The 17,382-nt window shown below is 38.3% G+C and overlaps 2 non-coding genes across 2 annotated transcripts; one reads left to right on the top strand and one right to left on the bottom strand.

Moving 5' to 3' along the window:
• The first annotated feature begins 4,349 nt into the window (after window positions 1–4,349).
• On the top strand, window positions 4,350–4,453 carry LOC112700341 (small nucleolar RNA R71). The gene has a single exon (XR_003153249.1). It is a non-coding gene; the product is annotated as a small nucleolar RNA R71 (small nucleolar RNA).
• Window positions 4,454–16,909: 12,456 nt separating this feature from the next.
• LOC112699771 (small nucleolar RNA R71) lies at window positions 16,910–17,013 on the bottom strand. Its single transcript, XR_003152710.1, has one exon. It is a non-coding gene; the product is annotated as a small nucleolar RNA R71 (small nucleolar RNA).
• Between the last annotated feature and the right edge of the window lie 369 nt (window positions 17,014–17,382).

Genomic DNA, 17,382 nt, shown 5'->3' on the forward strand with positions numbered 1-17,382 from the left:
CGGATAATTTATATGCTTTTTGGCATTGTTTTTAGTATGTTTTTAGTATGTTTTAGTTAGTTTTTATTATATTTTTATTAGTTTTTAGTTAAAATTCACTTTTTTGGACTTTACTATGAGTTTGTGTGTTTTTCTGTGATTTCAGGTATTTTCTGGCTGAAATTGAGGGACCTGAGCAAAAATCTGATTCAGAGACTGGGAAGGACTGCAAATGCTGTTGGATTCTGATCTCCCTGCACTCGAAGAGGATTTTCTGGAGCTACAGAAGCCCAATTGGCGCGCTCTCAATTGCGTTGGAAATTAGACATCCTGGGCTTTCCAGCAATGTATAATAGTCCATACTTTGCCCAAGATTTGATGGCCCAAACCGGCATTGCAAATCAGCTTCAGAATTCCCGGCGTTTAACGCCGGAACTGGCACAAGAATGGGAGTTAAACGCCCAAACTGGCACAAAAGCTGGCGTTTAACTCCAAGAAAAGTGTCTACACATGAAAGCTTCAATGCTCAGCCCAAGCACACACCAAGTTGGCCCGGAAGTGGATTTTTATGTCATTTACTCATCTTTGTAAACCCTAAGCTACTAGTTCTCTACAAATAGGACCTTTTGCTATTGTATTAGAGGTCTTTTGATCACTTGAATCTTTTGATCATGTTTTTATGATTGAACCCTCTTTGGGAGGCTGGCCTCTCGGCCATGCCTAGACCATCTTCTTATGTATTTTCAACGGTGGAGTTTCTACACACCATAGATTAATGTGTGGAGCTTTGCTGTACCTCGAGTATTAATGCAATTACTACTGTTCTTCTATTCAATCAGCTTATTCTTGTTCTAAGATATCACTTGTTCCTCAAATTGATGAATGTGATGATCCGTGACACTCATCATCATTATCACCTATGAACGTGTGCCTGACAACCACCTCCGTTCTACCTTAGATTGAGTGGATATCTCTTGGATTTCTTAATCAGAATCTTCATGGTATAAGCTAGAATTGATGGTGGCATTCAAGAGAATCCGGAAGGTCTAAACCTTGTCTATGGTATTCTGAGTAGGATTCAAAGATTGAATGACTGTGACGAGCTTGAAACTCGCGATTATGGGGCGTTAGTGACAGACGCAAAAGAATCAATGGATTCTATTCCGACATGATCAAGAACCGACAGCTGAATAGCCGTGCTGTGACAGAGCGCGTTGAACATTTTCACTGAGAGGACGGGACTGTAGCCATTGACAACGGTGATGCCCAACATACAGCTTGCCATGGAAAGGAGTAAGAAGGATTGGATGAAGATAGTAGGAAAGCAGAGAGACGAAAGGGACAAAGCATCTCCATACGCTTATCTGAAATTCTCACCAATGAATTGCATAAGTATCTCTATCTTTATTTTATGCTTTATTCATAAATCATCCATAACCATTTAAATCTGCCTGACTGAGATTTACAAGATGACCATAGCTTGCTTCATACCAACAATCTCCGTGGGATCGACCCTTACTCGCGTAAGGTTTATTACTTGGACGACCCAGTGCACTTGCTGGTTAGTTGCTTGTGATAAAGAGTTGAGATTACAATTGTGCGAACCATGTTGATGGCGCCATTGATGATCACAATTTCGTGCACCAGTGCCATAGGTGGTTATGGAAAAACAAAAAGCTATGCTTTTACCACACCAAACATAGAATATTGCTCGCCCTCGAGCAAAAGAAGAAAGAAAAGAAGAAGAGGAAGAGAAAATATAGAGGAGAGTGGGGGGGGGAGGTGTATTTGGCCAAGGTGTAGAAGAGGGGGTTGTGTTGTGTAAAAATAAAGAAGGATGGAGGGGTTTATATAGTGAGGGGAGAGGGAGTAGGTTCGGCTATTTAGGGTGGGTTTGGGTGGGAAAGAAATTTTGAATTTTGAAAGTAGGTGGGGTTTATGGGAAAGAGTAGATGGATGTGAGTGGTGAAGGGGGGTAATTGGAAAGAGAGATTGAGGTGATTGGTGAAGGATTTTTGGGGAAGAGTGTTTGTGGGGAAGAGAGTTTATGGGGAAGAGGAGATGAATGTAAAGAAGAGGAGAGAAGTTGAGTTGAGGTAGGTGGGGATCCTGTGGGGTCCACAGATCCTGGGATGATCATATAGGGTCCAGAGATCCTGAGGTGTCAAGAATTTACATCCTTGCACCAATTAGGCATGTAAAATGCCTTTGCATACAATTCTGGCGTTTAAACGCCGAAGTGATGCTTATTTTGGGCGTTCAACGCCCAATTGCAGCATGTTTCTGGTGTTGAACGCCAGTTCCATGCTTGTTTCTGGCGTTCAGTGCCAGCTCTCCTCAGGGTATATTCTTGGCGTTCAAACACCAGGATGCTGCTTGTTTCTGGCGTTCAACGCCAGATCCATGCTCTGTTCTAGCGTTGAACGCCAGCCAGATGCTCTTTACTGGCGTTTGAACGCCAGTAAGTCCTTCATCCAGGGTGTGATTTTTCTTCTGCTGTTTTTGATTCTATTTTTCATTTTAGTATTTTTTTCGTGACTCCACATGATCATGAGCCTAATAAAACATTAAAGAACAATAAAAGAAAAATAAAATTAGATAAATAAAAATTGGGTTGCCTCCCAATAAGCGCTTCTTTAATGTCAATAGCTTGACGGTGGTCTCTCATGGAGCCACACAGGTGATCAGGTCAATGTTGTAGACTCTCAACACCAAACTTAGAGTTTGGATGTAGGGATTCAACACCAAACTTAGAGTTTGGCTGTGGCCTCCCAACACCAAACTTGGAGCTTGATTGTGGGGGCTTTGTTTGACTCTGTACTGAGAGAAGCTTTTCATGCTTCCTCTCTATTGTTACAGAAGAATACCATTGGGTTTTAAACACAAGGTAGTCCCCATTCAAATGAAGGATTAATTCTCCTCTGTTAACATCTATCACAGCTCCTGCTGTGGCTAGGAAAGGTCTTCCAAGGATGATGCATTCATCCTCCTCCTATCTAGTGTCTAAGATTATGAAATCAGCAGGGTTGTAAAGGCCTTCAACCTTTACCAACATGTCCTCTACCAATCCATAAGCTTGTCTTACTGACTTGTCTGCCATTTGCAATGAGAATATGGCAGGTTGTACCTCAATGATCCCCAGCTTCTCCATTACCGAGAGTGGCATTAGATTTATGCCTGACCCTAGGTCACACAGAGCCTTTTCAAAGGTCATGGTGCCTATGGTATAGGGTATTAATAATTTACCAGGATCTTGTTTCTTTTGAGGTAAAGTTTGCTGAACCCATGTATCTAGTTTACCAATGAGCAAGGGAGGTTCACCTTCCCAAGTCTCATTACCAAACAACTTGGCATTCATCTTCATGATAGCTCCTAGATATTGAGCAACTTGCTCTCTAGTTACATCTTCATCCTCTTTAGAGGAAGAATAGTTTTCAGAGCTCATGAATGGCAGAAGGAGGTTTGATGGGATTTCTATGGTCTCTATATGACCTTCAGATTCCTTTAAATCCTCAATAAAAAACTCCTTTTTGCTTGAGAGACGTCCCCTGAGGTTTTTCTCATTGGGATTCACATCCTCTCCTTTCTCCTTGCATTCGGCCATATTGACTATATCAATGGCCTTGCACTCTCTCTTTGGATTCTCTTCTGTATTGCTTGGGAGAGTACTATGAGGAGTTTTAGTGACTTTCTTACTCAGCTGGCCTACTTGTGCCTCCAAATTTCTAATGGAGAACCTTATTTCACTCATGAAGCTTAAAGTGGCCTTAGACAGATCAGAGACTATATTTGCTAAGTTAGAGGTGCTCCGCTCAGAATTCTCTGTCTGTTGCTGAGAAGATGATGGAAAGGGCTTGCTATTGCTAAACCTGTTTCTTCCACCATTATTAAAGCCTTGTGGAGGCTTTTGTTGATCCTTCCATGATAAATTTGGATGATTTCTCCATGAGGGCTTATAGGTGTTGCCAAAGGCTTCCCCCATGTAATTTACCTATGCCATTGCAGGGTTTTCAGGATCATAAGCGTCTTCTCCAGAAGATGCCTCTTTAGTGCTGTTGGATGGATTTTGCCGTCTATTCAGACTTTGAGAAATCATGTTGACTTGCTGAGTCAACATTTTATTCTGAGCTAATATTGCATTCAGAGCATCAATTTCAAGAACTCCTTTCCTCTGAGGCGTCCCATTATTCATGGAATTTCTCTTAAAAGTGTACATGAACTGGTTATTTGCAACCATGTCAATAAGTTCTTGAGCTCCTACAGGCATTTTCTTTAGGTAAATGGATCCACCTGCAGAATGGTCCAGTGACATCTTAGAGAACTCAGACAGACCATAATAGAATATATCTATCATAGTCCACTCTGAAAACATGTCAGAATGACACTTTTTGGTCATCTGCTTGTATCTTTCCCAAGCTTCATAGAGGGACTCACCATCTTTTTGCTTGAAGGATTGAATATCCACTCTAAGCTTGCTCAGCTTTTGAGGAGGAAAGAATTTAACCAGGAAGGCTGATGAGCGGATAATTTATACGCTTTTTGGCATTGTTTTTAGGTAGTTTAATAGGATATAGTTACTTTTAGGGATGTTTTCATTAGTTTTTATGCTAAATTCACATTTTTGGACTTTACTATGAGTTTGTGTGTTTTTCTGTGATTTCAGGTATTTTCTGGCTGAAATTGAGGGACCTGAGCAAAACTCTGATAAAAGGCTGACAAAGGACTGCTGATGTTGTTGGATTTTGACCTCCCTGCACTCGAAATGGATTTTCTGGAGCTACAGAACTTCGAAGGCGCGCTTTCAATGGTGTTGGAAAGTAGACATCCATAGCTTTCCAACAATATATAATAGTCCATACTTTATTCAGGATTAGATAACGGAAACTGGCGCTCAACGCCAGTTCCATGTTGCATTCTGGAGTCAAATGCCAGAAACACGTCACAAACCAGAGTTGAACGCCAAAAACACGTTACAACTTGGTGTTCAACTCCAAAAGAAGCCTCTGTACGTGTAAAGCTCAAGCCCAGCCCAAGCACACACCAAGTGGGTCCCAGAAGTGGATTTCTGCATCAACTACTTACTTCTGTAAACCCTAGTAGCTAGTCTAGTATAAATAGGACATTTTACTATTGTATTCGGTGTCTTTTGACCATAGGTCCCTCTCCCTATTTTCAAATTCATATCACATTTTGGGGGCTGGCCATTTGGCCATGCCTGGACCTTCACTTATGTATTTTCAACGGTGGAGTTTCTACACACCATAGATTAAGGGTGTGGAGCTCTGCTGTACCTCAAGTTTTAATGCAATTACTACTATTTTCTATTCAATTCGATTTATTCCTGTTCTAAGATACCATTTGTACTTCAACCTGATGGATATGATGATCCGTGACACTCATCATCATCCATCCTTATGAACGCGTGCCTGACAACCACTTCCGTTCTACAAGCGAAAGCTAGAGTGTGTATCTATTGGATTCTTGATGGACGACGCATGGTTGCCCTCGCCTGACAACCGAGCCTTCCATTCCATGAGATCAGAGTCTTCATGGTATAAGCTAGAATTGATGGCGGCATTCATGAGAATCCGAAAAGTCTAAACCTTGTCTGTGGTATTCCGAGTAGGATTCTGGGATTGAATGACTGTGACGAGCTTCAAACTCGCGATTGTTGGGCGTGATGACAAATGCAAAAGAATCAAGGGATTCTATTCCAACATGATCGAGAACCGACAGATGATTAGCCGTGCCGTGACAGAGCATTTGGACCTTTTTCACTGAGAGGATGGGATGTAGCCATTGACAATAGTGATGCCCTACATACAGCTTGCCATGGAAAGGAGTAAGAAGGATTGGATGAAGGCAGTAGGAAAGCAGAGATTCAGAAGGAGCACATCATCTTCATACGCCTATCTGAAATTCCCATCGATGATCTACATAAGTATTTCTATCTTTATTTTTAGTTTATGTATTATTATTATTTGAAAACTCCATATCCATTTGTTATCCGCCTGACTGAGATTTACAAGATGACCATAGCTTGCTTCATACCAACAATCTCTGTGGGATCGACCCTTACTTACGTAAGGTTTATTACTTGGACGACCCAGTACACTTGCTGGTTAGTTGAGCGAAGTTGTGAAATTATGTTTAGACCATGGTATTGAGCACCAAGTTTTTGGGGCATTACTGGGGAATCAATTTCGAAAAACAATTTAAGTATGAATCACAATTTTGTCCACCAAAGGCCGTGACCAGCTTATCCCAAGAGTCCAGGCTATCCTTAGGTTGTGAGTCCAACCATGTTCTAGCTCTGTCTCTTACAGCAAAAGGGAAAAGCTTGAGCCTGTAGACTTCAGGATCTACTCCATTAGTCTTAACAGTCTCACAGATCTGCAAGAACTCAGTTAAAAACTGGTAGGGATCTTCTGATGGAAGTCCATGAAACTTGCAGTTTTGTTGCATTAGAACAACTAATTGAGGTTTCAGCCCAAAATTGTTTGCTCCAATGGCAGGGATTGAGATGCTTCTTTCTATCAAACTTGGAAGTAGGTGGAGTGTAATCACCAAGCATCCTCCTTGCATTATTGTTGTTGGGTTCGGCTGCCATCTCCTTTTCTTGTTCAAAAATTTCAGTAAAGTTGTCTCTGGATTGTTGTAATTTAGTTTCTCTTAGTTTCCTCTTCAGAGTCCTTTCAGGTTCAGGATCAGCTTCAACAAGAATGCCTTTTTCCTTATTCCTGCTCATATGAGAAAGAAGAGAACAGAAAAAGAAGAGGAATCCTCTATGTCACAGTATAGAGATTCCTTTATGTTAGTAGAAGAAGAAAGGGAATAAGAGTGAAGAAGAATGAATAATCCAAACACAAGGGTGAGTATAGGGGCAGAGATTGGAGATGAAGAGAAGTGTTACTAAATGAATAAATAAATAGAATAAGATGAGAGACAGAAGTTTTCGAAAATAATTTTGAAAAGGAGTTAATGGTTTTCGAAAATTAAGATAAGAAATAAAATTAAAATTAAAATTTAAAACAATTAATTAATTAAAAAGAATCTTTGAAAAAGAGGGAAGTATTTTCGAAAACTAGAGAGAGGGAAAACTTGTTAGGTGGTTTTGAAAAAGATAAAAAATAAACAATAGTTAATTGGTTAGTTTGAAAAAGATTTGAAAATCAAATTTGAAAAGATATGAAGATAAGAAGATATTTTGCAATCAAATTTTTGAAAAAGATAAAATTTTGAAAAAGATATGATTAAAAAGATATGGTTGGAAAAGATTTAAATTTTAAAATTAAAATTAATTACTTGACTAACAAGAAACTAAAAGATATGATTCTAGAATTTAAAGATTGAACCTTTCTTAACAAGAAAGTAACAAACTTCAAATTTTTGAATCGATCACATTAATTGTTAGTAAAGTTTTTGAAATTTTGAAATAAAGATAAGAAAAAGATTTTGAAAATAAATTTTCAAAATTTCGAAAATAAAAAAATGAAAAAGATTTGACTTTTGAAAAAGTTTTGAAAAGATAAGATTTTTAAATTTGAAAATTTGACTTGACTTATGAGAAATAGCTAAGTTTTAAATTTTTTTGACTAAGTCAACTTAAATTTTCAAAATTTTGAGAGAAAAAAGGAAAAGATATTTTTTATTTTTAATTTTTGAATTTTTAATGATGAGAGAGAAAACACAAATATGACCCAAAACATGAAAATTTTGGATCAAAACCAATGATGCATGCAAGAACACTATGAATGTCAAGATGAACACCAAGAACACTTTGAAGATCATGATGAACATCAAGAACATATTTTTGAAAAATTTTTGATGCAAAGAAAACATGCAAGACACCAAACTTAGAAATCTTTCATGTTTAGACACTATGAATGCAAAAAATGCACATGAAAAACATCAAAAGATACAAAACAAGAAAACATCAAGATCAAACAAGAAGACTTACCAAGAACAACTTGAAGATCATGAAGAACACATGCATGGATTTTCGAAAAATGCATAAATTTTTAGAAAAATTCAATTGACACCGAACTTAAAAGTTGGCTCAAGACTCAAACAAGAAACACAAAATTTTTGATTTTATGATTTTATTAATTTTTTTTGGATTTTTTTTATATTTTTTTCGAAAAACATATAGGAAAAAGAAAGTAATGAATCCAAAGTCCTCAATTAAAATCCTATGAATTAGACATGGCTTAATAGCCAGCCAAGCTAAAACATGTTATATGAAACTCTAGAATTCATTCTTGAAAACTATGAAAATTTTCGAAGATAGGTGATAAATTTTTGAAAGATTTTTGAAAAATTTTCTCGAAAATAAAACAAAAAGAAAATTACCTAATCTGAGCAACAAGATGAACCGTCAGTTGTCCAAACTCAAACAATCCCCGGCAACGGTGCCAAAAACATGGTGCACGAAATTGTGATCTCTAATAATGCCATTCAACTTGGTATGCGTGTTTATCACTCAGCACTTTCTTCACAACTCCGCACAACTAACCAGCAAGTGCACTGGGTCGTGCAAGTAATACCTTACGTGAGTAAGGGTCGATCCCACGGAGATTGTTGGTATGAAGCAAGCTATGGTCATCTTTAAATCTCAGTCAGGCGGATAACAAATGATTATGGAGTTTTTGAATAATAATAATAAATAAACAGAAAATAAAGATAGAAATACTTATGTAGATCATCGATAGAAATTTCAGATAGGCGTATGAGGATGCTGTGCTCCTTCTGAATCTCTGCTTTCCTACTGCCTTCATCCAATCCTTCTTACTCCTTTCCATGGCAAGCTGTATGTAGGGCATCACTGTTGTTAATGGCTACATCTCATCCTCTCAGTGAAAAAGGTCCAAATGCTTTGTCATGGCACGGCTAATCATTTCTCGGTTCTGGATCATGTCGGAATAGAATCCCTTGATTCTTTTGCGTTTGTCATCACGCTCAACAATCGCGAGTTTGAAGCTCGTCATAGTGATTCAATCCTGGAATCCTACTCAGAATACCACAGACAAGGTTTAGACTTTCCGGATTCTCATGAATGCTGCCATCAATTCTAGCTTATACCACGAAGACTCTGATCTCACAAAATGGAAGGCTCGGTTGTTAGGCGAGGGCAACCATGCGTCGTGCATCAGGAATCCAAGAGATACACACTCTAGCTTTCGCTTGTAGAACAGAGGTGGTTGTCAGGCACGCGTTCATAGGGACGGATGATGATGAGTGTCACGGATCATCACATCCATCAGGTTGAAGTACGAGTAATATCTTAGAACAGAAATAAGATTGACTTTGAATAAAAGATAGTAGTAATTGCATTAAAACTCGAGGTATAGTAGAGCTCCACACCCTTAATCTATGGTGTGTAGAAACTCCACCGTTGAAAATACATAAGTGATGAAGGTTCAGGCATGGCCGAATGGCCAGCTCCCAAAACGTGATCACAGGATCAAAAATACAATCCAGGATGTCTAATACAATAATAAAATGTCCTATTTATACTAGACTAGCTACTAGGTTTACAGAAGTAAGTAATTCATGTAGAAATCCACTTCCGGGGCCCACTTGGTGTTTGCTTGGGCTGAGCTTGAGCTTTACACGTGGAGAGGCTTCTTTTGGAGTTGAACGCCAAGTTGTAACATGTTTTTGGTGTTCAACTCTGGTTCGTGACGTGTTTCTGGCGTTTGACTTCATAATGCAGCATGGAACTGGCGTTGAGTGCCAGTTTACATTGTCTAATCACGAATAAAGTATAGACTATTATATATTGCTGCAAATCTCTGGATGTCTACTTTCCAACGTCATTGAGAGCTCGCCATTTGGAGTTCTGTAGCTCTAGAAAATCTATTTCGAGTGCAGGGAGGTTAGAATGCAACAGCATCAACAGTCCTTTGTTAGCCTTCTATCAGAGTTTTGCTCAGGTCCCTCAATTTTAGCCAGAAATTACCTGAAATCACAGAAAAACACACAAACTCATAGTAAAGTCCAGAAATGTGAATTTATCATAAAAACTAATGAAAACATCCCTAAAAATAGCTAGATTATACCAAAAACTATCTAAAAACAATGCCAAAAAGCGTATAAATTATTCGCTCATCAGCATGCTCTCTGGTTTGCTCCATCCTCTTCTTAGTGATGGGCTCGTCCTCATCAATGGAAATGTCTCCTTCTATGACAATTCCAACTGAATTGCATAGGTGACATATGAGGTAAGGGAAAGCCAACCTTGCTTTGGTGGAAGGCTTCTCAGCTATCTTATACAGTTCTTGAGGTATCACCTCATGTACTTCCACCTCATTCCCAATCATGATGCAATGAATCATGATAGCTCTGTCAATGGTCACTTTTGACCAATTTCTAGTAGGAATGATAGAGCGTTGGATGAATTCCAACCATCTTTTAGCTACAGGCTTGAGGTCAAGCCTTCTTAGTTGAGTAGGCTTGCCTTGGGAATCCCTTTTTCACTGTGCTCCTTCCACACAGATGTCTGAGAGCACTTGATCCAATCTTTGATCAAAGCTGACTCTTCTAGTGTAAGGATGTGGATCTCCTTGCATCTAAGGCAAGTTGAACGCCAACCTCACACTTTCTAGGATTCTCCCTCGGACCATGGTGCTCCAATTCTTAGGATTTGGGTTCACACTAATGTCATAGTTTTTTGTAACCCATGCATTAGTATAGAACTCTTGCACCATTAAGATCCCAACCTCTTGGATGAAATTGGTTAGGACTTCCAACCTCTTCTCCGGATCTCTCTTCTGATTTTCGGATACTCATTCTTCTTAAGCCTGAAAGGGACCTCAGGGATCACCTTCTTCTTTGCCACTACTTCATAGAAGTGGTCTTGGTGGGCATTGGTGATGAATCTCTCTATCTTCTAAGATTCGGAGGTGGCGGCTATGGCCTTTCCTTTTCCCTTTCTAGAGGATTCTCCAAGCTTGGGTGCCATAAGTGGTATGGAAAGCAAAAAGCAATGCTTTTTCCATACCAAACTTAAAAGCTTTGCTCGTCCTCAAGCAAAAATAAAGAAAAGAGAAGAATGGAGTAAAAGAAGAAGAAAATAAAAGAAGATAGAGGGAGAGAGTGATTTTGGCCAAGGGGGCTTGTGAGGGTAAGAATGGTATGTGTATGAAGGCTTAAAATGAGGGGTATTTATAGGAATGGGCTAGGGTAGGTTCGGTCACGGATGGGATAAATGGGTGAGGAATTTGATTTTTAATTGGGTGGGAGGTTGGTGAGAGTTATGATGGTTTTGAGGAAGTGATATGGATGTGATTGGGCTAGGTTTATAGGGAAGAGTGTATAAAGAAGTGTGAAAAAGAGAGAAAAGAAGTGGGGTAGTGATGAGCGGATAATTTATACGCTTTTTGGCATTGTTTTTAGGTAGTTTTTAGTAAGTTCAAGCTACTTTTAGGAATGTTTTCATTAGTTTTTATGTTAAATTAACATTTCTAGACTTTACTATGAGTTTGTGTGTTTTTCTGTGATTTCAGGTAATTTCTGGCTGAAATTGAGGGACTTGAGCAAAACTCTGATAGGAGGCTGACAAAGGACTGCTGATGCTGTTGGAATCTGACCTCCCTGCACTCGAAATAGATTTTCTGGAGCTACAGAACTTCAAATGATGCGCTCTCAATGGCGTTGAAAAGTAGACATCTAGAGCTTTCCAGCAATATATAATAGTCTATATTTTATTCGGGAATTGACGACATAAACTGGCGCTCAACCCCAGTTCCATGTTAATGTCTGGAGTAAAACGCCAGAAACACGTCACGACCCGGAGTTGAACGCCCAAAACACGTTACAACTTGGCGTTCAGCGCCAAAAGAAGCCTCAGCTCGTGGATAGGTCAAGCTCAGCCCAAACACACACCAAGTGGGCCCCGGAAGTGGATTTATGCATCAATTACTTACTCATGTAAACCCTAGTAGCTAGTCTAGTATAAATAGGATAATTTACTATTGTATTAGACATCTTTGGTCTCAGTTTTATTTTATTCTTCATCTGAGGAGACTATTGATCACGTTTTGAGGGGCTGGCCATTCGGCCTTGCCTGAACCTTTCACTTATGTATTTTCAACGGTGGAGTTTCTACACACCATAGATTAAGGGTGTGGAGCTCTACTGTACCTCAAGTTTCAATGCAATTACTATTATTTTCTATCCAATTCGAATTATTCCTATTCTAAGATATTCGTTGCACTTCAACTTGATGAATGTGATGATCCGTGACACTCATCATCATTCTCACCTATGAATGCGCGTGATTGACAACCACTTCCGTTCTACCCTAGACCGGGCGCATATCTCTTGGATTCCTTAAACAGAATCTTCGTGGTATAAGCTAGAATTGATGGCGGCATTCATGGGAATCCGAAAGGTCTAACCTTGTCTGTGGTATTCCGAGGAGGATTCCGGAATTGAATGACTGTGACGAGCTTCAAACTCTTGAAGGCTGGGCGTTAGTGACAGACGCAAAAGAATCATGGGATTCTACTCCAACTTGATTGAGAACCGACAGATGATTAGCCGTGCTGTGACAGAGCATTTGGACCTTTTTCACTGAGAGGATGGGATGTAGCCATTGACAACAGTGATTCAGGAGGAAAGCAGTAGGAAAGCAGAGATTCAGGAGGAGCATAGCATCTCCATACGCCTATCTGAAATCCCCATCATTGGATTACATGAGTAACTTTATCTTTATTTTATGTTTATTATTTATTAATTTTCGAAAATCCATAATCAATTACTATCCGCCTGACTGAGATTTACAAGATGACCATAGCGTGCTTCATACCAACAATCTCTGTGGAATCGACCCTTACTCACGTAAGGTTTATGATGAGCGGATAATTTATACGCTTTTTGGCATTGTTTTTAGGTAGTTTTTAGTAAGTTTAAGCTACTTTTAGGGATGTTTTCATTAGTTTTTATGTTAAATTCATATTTCTGGACTATACTATGAGTTTGTGTGTTTTTCTGTGATTTCAGGTAATTTCTGGCTGAAATTGAGGGACTTGAGCAAAACTCTGAAAAAGGCTAACAAAAGGACTGCTGATGCTGTTGGAATCTGACCTCCCTGCACTCGAAATTGATTTTCTGGAGCTACAGAACTCCAATTGGCGCGCTCTCAACGGCGTTGGAAAGTAGACATCCAGAGCTTTCCATCCATATATAATAGTCTATACTTTGTTCGGAAATTGACGACGTAACTTGGCGTTGAACGCCAAGTACATGCTGCTGTCTAGAGTTAAACGCCAGAAAAACGTCATGATCCGGAGTTGAACGCCCAAAACACGTCATAACTCGGAGTTCAACTCTAAGAAAAGCCTCAGCTCGTGGATAGATCAAGCTCAGCCCAAGCATACACCAAGTGGGCCCCGAAAGTGGATTTATGCATCAATTACTTACTCATGTAAACCCTAGTAGCTAGTCTAGTATAAATAGGATAAGTTACTATTGTATTAGACATCTTTTGACAGTTTAATCTCTTGACTGTTTAGCCTTTGATTATTCGGTCTCTTGATCACTCAGGGGGCTGGCCATTCGGCCATGCCTGAACCTTATACTTATGTATTTTCAACGGTGGAGTTTCTGCACACCATAGATTAAGGGTGTGGAGCTCTGCTGTACCTCAAGTTTCAATACAATTACTATTACTTTTTATTCAATTCTCTCTTATTCTTATTCCACGATATTCATTCACACCCAAGAACATGATGAATGTGATGATTATGTGACGCTCATCATCATTCTCACCTATGAACGCACGTGATTGACAACCACCTTCGTTCTACCTGTAACCGAGCTTGAATGTGTATCTCTTAGATTCCCCAACAGAATCTTCGTGGTATAAGCTAGATAGATAGCGGCATTCATGAGGATCCAGAAAGTCTCACCTTGTTTGTGGTATTCCGAGTAGGATCCTGGGAATCCGGAAAGTCTAACCTTGTCTGTGGTATTCCGAGTAGGATTCCGGTAATGAATGACTGTGACGTGCTTCAGACTCGCAAGTTCTGGGCGTTAGTGACAGACGCAAAAGAATCAAGGGATTCTATTCCAGTAGGAGTGGGAACCAACCAGTGATTAGCCGTGCTGTGACAGAGCGCGTGAGCGTAGTTTTCACTGCGAGGATGGGATGTAGCCTTCGGCCAGTGTGATGCCTCCAGACGATTAGCCATGCGAGTGACAGCGCAGAGGACCATTTTCCAGAGAGGATACAAAGTAGCCATCGTCGAATGGTGAACCCCTATACACAGCTTGCCATGGAAAGGAGTAAGAAGGATTGAGTTGAAGCAGTAGGAAAGTAGGCGTTCTTGAGCCATACAGTATCTCCATTCGCTTATCTGAAATTCCCACCAATGAATCTGCATAAGTATTCTATCCCTTTTATTATTTCTTCTTATTATTAATTTTCGAAACCACAAACCAATTTAATCTGCCTAACTGAGATTTACAAGGTGACCATAGCTTGCTTCATACCAACAATCTCTGTGGGATCGACCCTTACTCACGTAAGGTTTATTACTTGGACGACCCAGTACACTTGCTGGTTAGTTGAATAGAGTTGTGAATTCAACCGGTGCCATAATAATGATTTCATACAAGTACAAAAGAATATGGATCACAATTTCGTCCACCAGTTTATTACTTGGACGACCCAGTACACTTGCTGGTTAGTTGAACGGAGTTGTGTCCACACATAGCAAAGAGCCATTATAATTATTCCATACAACAATAAAGAGTACAACATTGATGATCACAATTTCGTCCACCAAGTTTTTGGCGCCGTTGCCGGGGATTGTTCGAGTATGGACAACTGACGGTTCATCTTGTTGCTCAGATCAGGTAATTTTCTTTTTATTTTCTTTTCAAAAAAGTTTTCAAAAATCTTTCAAAAATTTTTCTTTATTGTCGTTTTCTTAAAATATAATTTTCGAAAAAAATAATAAAAATACAAAAAATCATAAAATCATAAAAATAAAAAATATTTTGTGTTTCTTGTTCAAGTCTTGAGTCAACTTTTAAGTTTGGTGTCAATTGCATGCTTTAAAAAATTTTTCTTGCATTTTTTGAAAATTCATGCATTCATGGTGTTCTTCATAATCTTCAAGTTGTTCTTGACAAGTCTTCTTGTTTGATCTTGATGTTTTCTTGTTTTGTGTTGTTTGTTGTTTTTCATATGCATTTTTTGTTTGTTAGAGTCCATGCATTAAAGATTTCTAAGTTTGGTGTCTTGCATGTTTTCTTTGCATCAAAAATCTTTCAAAATTATGTTCTTGATGTTCATCATGATCTTCATAGTGTTCTTGGTGTTCATCTTGACATTCATAGTGTTCTTGCATGCATTCTTTGTTTTGATCCATAAAGAAAAGAGAAAAACACAAAAATGACGTTTTTAATTTTTCTCTCTCATCATTAAAAATTCAAAAATCAAAAAATATATATTTTCCTTTTTTCTCTCCAAAATTTCGAAAATTTGAGTTGACTTAGTAAAAAAAAAAAATTTAAAATTAGTTATTTCTTGTAAGTCAAGTCAAATTTTCAATTTTAAAAATCTTATCTTTTCAAAAATCTTTTTTTCAAAAATCATATCTTTTTCATATTTTTCTTTTTTTCAAAAATTTTAAAAATCTTTTTCAAAATATTTTCAAAATCTCTTCCTTATCTTTATTTCAAAAATTTTGAAATTACACTAACAATTAATGTGATTGATTCAAAAATTTGAAGTTTGTTACTTTCTTGTTAAGAAAGGTTCAATCTTTAAATTCTAGAATCTTATCTTGTAGTTTCTTGTTAGTAAAGTAATTAATTTTAATTTTAAAAATTAAATCTTTTTCAAACATATCTTATCATATCTTTTATATCTTATCTTTTTATCATATCTTTTTCAAAATTTTATCTTTTTCAAAAATTTGATCTCAAAATATCTTATCTAACTTCTTATCTTCTTATCTTTTCAAATTTGATTTTAATATCTTTTTCAACTAACTATTTGACTTTTTATTTGTTTCTTATCTTTTTCAAAACCACCTAACTACTTTTCCCCCTCTAATTTTCGAAAATACCTCCCTCTTTTTCAAAAAATTCTTTTTAATAGTTTAAATTTTAATTTTAATCATATCTTATCTTTAATTTTCGAAAAACACTAACCACTTTTTCAAAATTATTTTCGAAATTCTCTATCTCTCCTTCTGTCTATTTATTTATTTATTCACTAACACTTCTCTTCATCTCTCTTCATCTCAGATCACCACCTCTATCCTTACCCATTCTTCTTCACTACTCTGCCCTTTTTTTTCTTCTACTAACATAATGGAATCTCTATACTTTGACATAGAGGATTCCTCTTTCTTTTCTTGTTCTCTTCTTCCCTATATGAGCAGGAACAAGGAAAAAAGACACTCTTGTTGAAGCTGATCCAGAACCTGAAAGGACTCTGAAGAGGAAACTAAGAGAAGCAAAACTACAACAATCCAGAGGCAACCTTTCTGAAATTTTTGAACAAGAGAAGGAGATGGCAGCCAAACCCAACAACAATAATGCAAGGAGAATGCTTGGTGACTTCACAAAACCAACGTCCAAATTTGATGGAAGAAGCATCTCCATTCCTGCCATTGGAGCCAACAATTTTGAGCTTAAGCCTCAACTAGTTGCTTTAATGCAACAGAACTGCAAGTTTTATGGACTTCCATCTGAAGATCCTTACCAGTTTTTAACCGAGTTCTTGTAGATTTGTGAGACTGTTAAGACAAATGGAGTAGATCCTGAAGTCTACAGGCTCATGCTTTTCCCTTTTGCTGTAAGAGACAGAGCTAGAACATGGTTGGACTCACAACCTAAAGATAGCCTGGACTCCTGGGATAAGCTGGTCACGGCCTTCTTGGATAAATTCTTTCCTCCTCAAAAGCTGAGCAAGCTTAGAGTGGATGTTTAGACCTTCAAGCAAAAAGATGGTGAATCCCTCTATGAAGCTTGGGAAAGATACAAGCAGATGACCAAAAAGTGTCCTTCTGACATGTTTTCAGAATGGACCATATTAGATATATTCTATTATGGTCTATCTGAATTTTCCAAGATGTCATTGGACCATTCTGCAGGTGGATCTATTCACCTAAAGAAAACGCCTGAAGAGGCTCAAGAACTTATTGACATGGTTGCAAATAACCAATTCATGTACGCTTCTGAGAAGAATTCCGTGAATAGTGGGACGCCTCAGAGGAAGGGAGTTCTTGAAATTGATACTCTGAATGCCATATTGGCTCAGAACAAAGTGTTGACTCAACAAGTCAACATGATCTCTCAAAGTCTGAATGGATGGCAAAATGCATCCAACAGTACTAAAGAGGCAGCTTCTGAAGAAGCTTGTGATCCTGAGAACCCTGCAAT

The sequence above is a fragment of the Arachis hypogaea genome, chromosome 6 (genome assembly GCF_003086295.3).
Source record: "Arachis hypogaea cultivar Tifrunner chromosome 6, arahy.Tifrunner.gnm2.J5K5, whole genome shotgun sequence".
Lineage (NCBI taxonomy): Eukaryota > Viridiplantae > Streptophyta > Magnoliopsida > Fabales > Fabaceae > Arachis > Arachis hypogaea.